We start from the raw sequence: 8,617 nt of genomic DNA on the forward strand, positions 1-8,617 counted from the left end.
TGGCCCCCCCCCCCCCCCCCCCCCTTTTTTTTTTTTTTTTTTTTGTCAAAATGAGGTTAGTTTTTTTGCTTTGTGATGAGTTTGAAAACATCTTTATCCATTCAAAATGGCTCTGTGTCTGTAGAAAGTGGTTTGCTTGCAACAGGTGATTAAATTCCTCTGAGTTCTTAGGGGGAAAAAAATACGTTAAGAATCTAGACCTTCATTTTTGTAACAGATAGAGATATTCATGCTGCCAGGAGTGGAGTGACAGCCCTTCCCTCTGCAATGGTTTTTAAAGATTTTGAGATGCATCTTGAGAATTACTAGTCAGTTCTTCTGTCTGTCTTTCCGGGTTTTGTTCAGTGATGGTTCCAACAGGGGTATTTTTAGAGAGGTGATTCATACTACTGTATTGAGGTGTTATGGGTTTGATACTAACATAAATCCTAAAGATGGGGAGAAGTGGGTGAGGTTGAGTCTCCTCAGAGTCATGGGTCAGTTCTTCTCTTGGTTGGTCAGGCATATTGTCTCAAGATGCCAGGATTTAAGAAAAGTTTTGAAATCTTCATGGCTGTGGTTCTCAGACAGCAGTTGTAGCTGCAGGGACAGCGGCTGAACATGAGGACTGAGACACCTGGGACCTTGGCCCAAGGTAACTGTTGTTACTCAGCCAGTTGCTAATCAGTGTGCTCTGGGTTCCATCCTTGGCAGGGTTTGATTTTTCTTATTCTGGGAAAAGTTAAATATATTACTCAAAAGCTGTGATTTGAAAAGTGTGTGAGCAGGTTTGATGACGGCCATTGACAAAGCTGTGAAGATAGCGATTAAGGCTTAGATGAGAGAATTGATTTGTGACACATTAAGATGAAGTTTGTCGTTTTTAGGAGATGGTGTAAGTCTCTCTGTCAGTTCTGGAAGTCCATTGTACATGAACTTCCCCGCGTTTCACTGCAGACTTATAAAATATTAACAAGTTCTACCTTCTGCTTAGTAAGAGAAGGCTGTCAATTGTGCATGTTTCAAACAGTAATGAAGGATGATATATAATATTAAAAAGGAACATGCCATGAAACTTCTCACTCCTAGAACATGGTTGTACAGTTCTATTTTTTATAGCCCTCCTGAAACAGCATTCAAGGGGAGAGAGGTTGATTTATACTGGATGACAATATTGTATTTAAAAGAATTAGATAATGCATTATCTTTAAAAGGAGAAAAATTATATTGGGTGGGGCTCTTACATGAAATGGGGCATGCAATCCTTTATGCTTTCAGTGAAAATGTGTATATAAACAATTGCATAATAGCAAGAAAGCACGACAGAATAGTTCTCTGCGTACGTGTAGAACTTGGGGTTTTTTTAAAGGAAATGTCCTTAAAGGTGGCTTTTTCAGCAAATTTGACTTCAGTAGAAAAATATAGAACATTCTAGAACATAAATACCTAGCAGGGCAGGTTGTTTCAGGGCTGGGATGTTGATTCAATCCCTACCCTTCTGCCTTGTAACACTAATTAATCCCTGAGTTTTCAGGTAGTGGATTCAGCAGGTATTATTATTTAATGACTTTTGTCTAGCGTGGAAGACTAATGACATAATGGCATGTTGTGGGCCACCAAACCTGTGAAACAAGAGCCTACTCTGCAAGGGCACTGGAAAGTTGTCGAAGAGAGTGGAGAGAAAAAAATTTCACTTCAGATATCTGATTTGCATTCTCAATAAATAATTTTTTTAAAATTTATTAATCTTAACAGAACCAGGGTTTTGTAATTTTTTATACAATCTGTGTCCCAAGACATTAGATAGGCAAAATATTTTTAGTAAAAATCACATATTTGAAGTAGAAATATTTTGGTAGGTTTTTTTTTCCTTTTATTTGATATCATTATCTCTACCTCCTTTTGTAGCTACTCCAGTGCTAATAAAGTATCAGTTTAGGAGTTTTGCATCCTAAAAAAATTTATATATTTCTCTAGAAAAAAACACTTTTTTCTAGAGGAGTTAAAGTTGAGGGAAACTGTCTCTGACAGCTTGCAGGTCTATATCTCAGTCAGAAGAAAAAACAAGAATGAACTGCAGAAGCCAGTGTCTTAATTAAATGACCAGTTTAGGGAAGGTTAGGAATAGAAATCTGGGTGACGAACTGGAATAGCTGCAAGATGGGGATATTCCTTCTGGGGGTGGTCTGTGTATGCAGAAGGAATCCACAGTATTTGTTTGGTGTTCCAAGCTATAACCACAAACCTTAAAAAAAAATTAGGTTTTAAAAAAACTTCTAAACATGAAATAATTAATATTAAGATATTAACACCTGAGCAGTAAATGTAAAACGTAAATGTAAAACATAGATAAATTACAGTTATCACTATCAGATGCCATGACTTCCATTTTTTGGTTCAGTAGTTAATAGGTAAGTTTTGTAGTTTTTCTCTCATGGAGTGAAGTGCAGCGCACTTCACAAAAAAAAATTAAGCAAGCTAAGTGTTGATTGTGCGTAAAGGAAATGCTCATTAACAAAAGCAAGTGATAAACACCAGAAGAAGTGGAGCAGCTGTTTAATACTGGTGCTGTTCTGATGGAGCTGTGGCCCACTGGAGGGGATTTCCCGAGCAAAGACTGGACAACAGTGGAAGCAGATAAAAGCAATTAGACATAGGTGCATAACATGATAAAAACTGTAGTAATTATTCACACATGGTACCGGTTCCATCATCTTGAATATTATGTTTAGTTTTAAGGGTTCATAGGGGTCAGGGAAGGGACCAGAGCTGAAGGAAATGTGTCATGAGAAGAGATTAGTGATATTTAACTTGGAGGTGGAATGGAGATAGAATCCACGTGGATATGAGGAAGTGTGACAAAGGACCATGAATTGCATGAAGAGAGACCTTTAGCTGACATTACAGAAACAAGAGTATTCAGTAGAAGACAGGCTGTTAGTTAAAATACAATCTCAAATACATCAAGAGTTTTAGGAGATAAAAGTTTATTGAACAGCTAAGAGATTCAGTACTCAGAATATCAAAACAATCCTCCCTTTCTTAAAAATCAGTAACTTGTGTCTGCTGATGGTCACGTACGGATGCCGAGGGAGAGAACAGAAGGTTAGATCACACAGATGGTGCCTTTTCAAACTTCAGGCGATCTGACATGCACAGTTCAAGGACTTCATGAGCCAGACACTGTACCCGTGTGTGTGTGTTTAATAGCATTGTTTGGGGTTTATTCTCTCCATGTATTCTTGTCATCCCACTTACACTCTTGGCTTCCATGTTGTGACAGTGAGTCTCACAGTTGTAACTACAGCTTATTTGATGTAGTGTCGCCTTTCCATTTATTTTTTTTTTTTAATAAACCTACTGCCTGGTTTCATAATTTCATGGATTTCATTGACAGGAATCCCCAGTTACATTAAGAAAAACTTCTTTTTAAAGAGAGAGTCAATCATGTCACAGGGCCACCTCTCTAAGGAAGGCTTTCTGTAATTGTTCGCTGTGGGGTGTCTTGTTACCTGTAAGATACACAGTATTTACCGTTTGACTGTCTTCTGCTGTAATGGCCTCTGTGGACAGCTAGCAGGTTTCATCCCAGCCGCAATTGCTTTATCCTTACAGTGAATAAAGGTGATTCCTGGATATTTCAAAATAAGCTGCTAATTACTGAGAACTAAGTGCTTTGCCCAAGCACGCTTCTCTGTAAATGCTAATGGGTGGCTTTCAAGGTGCGTATCCTGGGACCAAGACCCACCCATCTAGAGCTCAGTGGTAGAAGTTTCCTTGAGTGATAAAACCAGCCTTCCGTCCCCAGACTCACTCATGTGTAGTAACAGGCAAATGCCATGTTAATCCCACTGCGTGGGTGGAAGTGTAGTGTGTCCTCTCCAGCCCTCACTCTTAGTGAAGATGTTGATATGCTGTAATGACCACAGAACGGGTTGGTTTCTGACACCCAGAATACTAACAGATGTCTCACTATTTCATGGGTATAATGAGAGCAAAATCAGAGACTTTCTGTCAAAATCACAGGAAGCTCTTTTTAATTAAAAACAGGAAACGGTTCCTGCTTGTTGGGCCGTGTGTTCCAACTGCGACCATGTAAAGCGAGGTTCTGCAGTGCGTATTGAGAATCCTAATCTTTACTCCTTTGTTTGTCTTTGTTCTAGGAGAAGCTCTGCCTACCACATCACATCCTAGAAGAAAAGGGCTTGGTAAAAGTCAGCATAACCGTTCAAGCATTGCTAGACGTAACCACAGTAAAACAAGCTTTATTCACATGAAGCTACTCTCTCTCTGCTGTTACCAGCTCCACTGTGCCATCAAAGAATCAAAATACTGCCCATCCCGTCAGACGGCACTGGAAAAACCCCAGTGCTCCAGGTGTATTCTGACACTTCCGATTTTAAAGTCATCTTTCAGACTGTTACATGTGTGTCGAACTACAAACCAGAAACTGAACAGAAACCTTTTCTAGAGCAAACCGGCGCTTCACTGCTTTCCTAGCTCACTTTGTACAGTACTTACGAAAACAGCCACCTCTCTGCCACGTACGAGTGTGTGCAGTACACAGCTGTCTTGCAGCAAGATACCTTCGTGTTATTAAACGATGAATCACTGTAATCATTTTGGGGGGGAGGGGGAGGAAGGAGGGAGAGTAAATCTGACTTCTGCAGTTGCTTCAGGCTGTTGCTTTCTAAAAGTATCCCGACATAAAATATTTATATAAATATTATTTATTAGTGAGTTGTTATTCATCCTTTGGATGCAAAATGTAAATTAGGAAACTGTATTTTATTACTGCTTTTTTGTGGTTAAACACTTTATTTTAATATAAATATTTAGTTATTTTTTATTCTACTTGGTGTGCAGTAGCTCTAGATCTCCGTCAGTTGTATTTTCTAACATGTAAGATAAAAAGCAAACAAAATAGGTGCTTTTATTAAAAGAACAGCTAGCTGGAATGGCAGTCTTTATTTCCTGAATTTGCGGAACATTGGTAAAAATTTGTCTGCATTCCATTGCATTTCCTACATTCCAGTAGCACTTTTCCCCCCACTAGACTAAATTGGCTGAAACTGAGAGCACACCCGTTTTATTTGTATATAGCTGTTAAAAAAAAAAAGGAAAGATGTAAACTTGAAAAATAAATGTGAACAAATATTTTTGATTGCTTATTTTACTATGCACAAGACGTTCAACTTTTGCCACAACAAAACGAATGATGTGCATTAGGATCGTGTGTCTTGAAATATAGTTTTGCACTGTAACTTGAGTTCTTCTAAAGGCTACAGCACTACAGAACAAATAACGAAAAAGAGCACAAGAACATTAACGGGAAGATTTACCAGGTAGCCAAAAATTTTTAATTGTTTTTCCTTCGAGAGGAGATAAAACTATTAAAATGGCCAAAGCCAGTCTCAGACCTGATCTTCCAGGTCCAGCCTGCTGGGTACAGCGCTCCTCCTCACAGCCTCCATCATTTTCCCACAGAATTAAGCACAATGTTCTGTAGTGAGTGTTTGCAGGATCAGGCCTCTCATCCCACGTCAGCAATAGGAAACAAGGGTCTTTTTCTTATTGCTACTTTACCTTTTTTAAGACATTTCTAAAAGCACAGTTTATTACTAAAATATCACGCATTACAGATCAGAAAGTTCCGGCACAGCAATTCTCAGCAGTATCTGGAACACCCATTTTTCTGTCCGATGAGAAGCTAGTGAAGGAACTTCTTCAGCAAGCGGGATGGGAAAGCTGCATGTGGTGAAAAGGGCACCTGTTAGGGGTCAGCGGTGCACACAGGCAAGTAGTTCAAAATGCCCCGTGACAAAAAGAGAGGCAATGTGGTGGGAGGGGTGAATATTTAAGGAAGAGAATGTGGAGAGAACTATTGTTATAAAGACTTTGTGGAAGAACGATGCGTACTTGTCACCACTACATGTCTAGGCACAGTTACACGCACGTCCACGGACACTGTGTGTAAAGCCACCAGTGTTCCACCAGCAGGTTTTTAATGGTTAACGCTATCTCTGGAAGCAGACTACCCGTTTTAACACCCCAAACTGCCAATGTGACGGTACGTGTTGGCAGCAACGTGTTAGGAGGAGGAAGGTGGACTCACAGGCAGCGAGCCACGTAACAGTGTGCATGGAATAGCCAGTTACTTCAACCAAAGCAAAAGCGTTTGTTTTGTGGAGGGAACATTGACTTAAATTGTAATTTTGATTGGCAGCTAGCATATTGTTTCCTATAAAATGTACTCTGCACTTTAACACTAAACTAAAATGTATTTTAGTATTTTAAAGGAAGAGCTGCACAAATATCTGTTTTGTCTAAAAGCACGAGCAATGTAAAGAAAATAGGTTTTCCAGTCAGAGTTTATCAAATTTTAAAAGCATTCAAAGATCAAGTATAAAAATAGGAATATTGATTTCTGCATCTTGAGGGATAAAATGCAGGTTTCCTGAGTATTTTTTTACAAATGTATATATGGCAACATGAAGCTTTGTAATTATTATTTTGACAAATCTTGTTTTTTCATAATTAAAGTTTTGTTTTTCTCCTGATAGTGTCTTTCAGTATTTGCTTGAAGTTGGCTGTAAATAAGTAGCTCTAAATATTTTGTAATACAGCTTTTTTATGCAGTCTTAACCTGTACGGCTAAAAAGAGACTCTTCATGAACCTTTGTACACTATTTATATGTGCAATAAAACATGCATGGCAAATCTATAATACCCTAAGCAGTGAACATAATGTACATAGAAAATCTCTACTGAAGTTACAATTAAACTATATTATTTGTAGAAACCTTTTAATGACTACCCCGTGACTGACAGTTCTTTGAAAGAGATGGTGTTTGGGGCACTTCACGCTGGGAGTGATGGATGTGGGTTTGGGGAAGGAGAAGATGATGCTGTGATGCGAAGTAAGGAATTGCGCAGCTCAGCTAGGAATAGGGTCCAGCTGGAGAGTGTTGGGTTGTTAGTTGGGTGTCAGTTCCTGCAGCTTTGCTGCTCCCTTTGCTTAAGATCTCCTGTCAGTAGTGAACAGCAGCAGCTGAATTAACCACCCTCTAGCTGCCAGCGCTGGGTAACCTGGTCCTCTGAGCTCCGGGAGACTCCACCCCTGCTTTCTTTGCTGTATGAGAGTCAATTTTATTGCTTACTACTTCTCTGCACAGTGCAGCTTTTCCCTTGCCCACCCTCCTGTTGAATGATGAGATTATTCAATTTATTCTAGTGAATGCAAGCAGGATGCAGGAGCACGTTCTGACCTGGGGATAGCCCAGGGTGACAGGGCTCTGCCAAGCTGCTTTGCCCCTCTCCTGTCTCTGCAGAAACAGCTAGTAGGGACTACTGCTTGTAGATCTTAGTATACAGCCTTTGCTTTCCTGTGCCATCCTGAAGCCATCCGAGTACAGGTGCTGCTATTTTCTCATTTCTCTGATGTGTCCTTACCTTAACCAGGTGATTCTATGGCTGTATTTGTTCCCTTTTGGTAGTGGGTTTTGGAAGGAGAGGATCTTTCTGCAATAATCTCCTGCTCTTGATTGCCAAGGAAGCTTGAGTGCGTCTGTGGCTTTTGTGGTACAGAGCCAGGACAGACTTACTGCTGCGTTAGAAACGGCATAACCGAGGCAGGAAGAGTCCTGCAGCAGCAGCCCCCGGTGCTGCTCCTCACTGAGAGCAGTGTTTAACAGCAGGCAGTTCCCAGTGCCACGGCCTGCCGAGGTCTGAGCACTGCCTAACCAGGTCATTCTATGGCTGTATTTGTTCCCTTTTGGTAGTGGGTTTTGGAAGGAGAGGATCTTTCTGCAATAATCTCCTGCTCTTGATTGCCAAGGAAGCTTGAGTGCGTCTGTGGCTTTTGTGGTACAGAGCCAGGACAGACTTACTGCTGCGTTAGAAACGGCATAACCGAGGCAGGAAGAGTCCTGCAGCAGCAGCCCCCGGTGCTGCTCCTCACTGAGAGCAGTGTTTAACAGCAGGCAGTTCCCAGTGCCACGGCCTGCCGAGGTCTGAGCACTGCCACCACTGGAGACCTGACAGCCTCATACAATTCTCATCCAGATGGTGCAGGATTAATGGTATCCATAGCCGTCTGCACAACTGGTTCAGTGCCCCAAGTCTTCTCATGGGTTTGCACTGTCCTGGACTTGCAGCCCGTGGAAAAGGGCAGTTCACCAACTCCTTCCTTGTCAGCTCTCTAGCACCAGTTTTGTAAGAAGTCTGGGCAGTTTCAATACGGCAGGGAGGTTACTGATTTCCAGCTAGTTCTTTTGGACTCACAAGAGCCTGTCAGATGCTTACCTGCATCTGCTCCTGCTCACAAATGAGGCAACTGAAAGTCTCTCTCAAGGAGGAAGGCAGAAGCGCTTGTAAATACTAAGTTTTATCAGGAAAGCAAACGGTGCAGGAGGAGAGTCCATTTTAGGAGCACCAAGTGGAAAATATGATGGGTATTTTCAGCTCCAAAATTGTAGTAGTTGTAGCTGGGTATTTGTTTAGGGAAGCCGATATGGTAACTGATCTCCTGCTGGCGAGTATTAAGTCCTGTATTAAGTACACAGGAAATAAAGCTCCCTACAACCATCCACAGTATAATGGGAAACTAAGAATTATACCATATAAATTTATGAAGTAG

The sequence above is a fragment of the Buceros rhinoceros genome, unplaced genomic scaffold, assembly GCF_000710305.1.
Source record: "Buceros rhinoceros silvestris isolate BGI_N320 unplaced genomic scaffold, ASM71030v1 scaffold1870, whole genome shotgun sequence".
In the NCBI taxonomy this organism is placed as follows: domain Eukaryota; kingdom Metazoa; phylum Chordata; class Aves; order Bucerotiformes; family Bucerotidae; genus Buceros; species Buceros rhinoceros.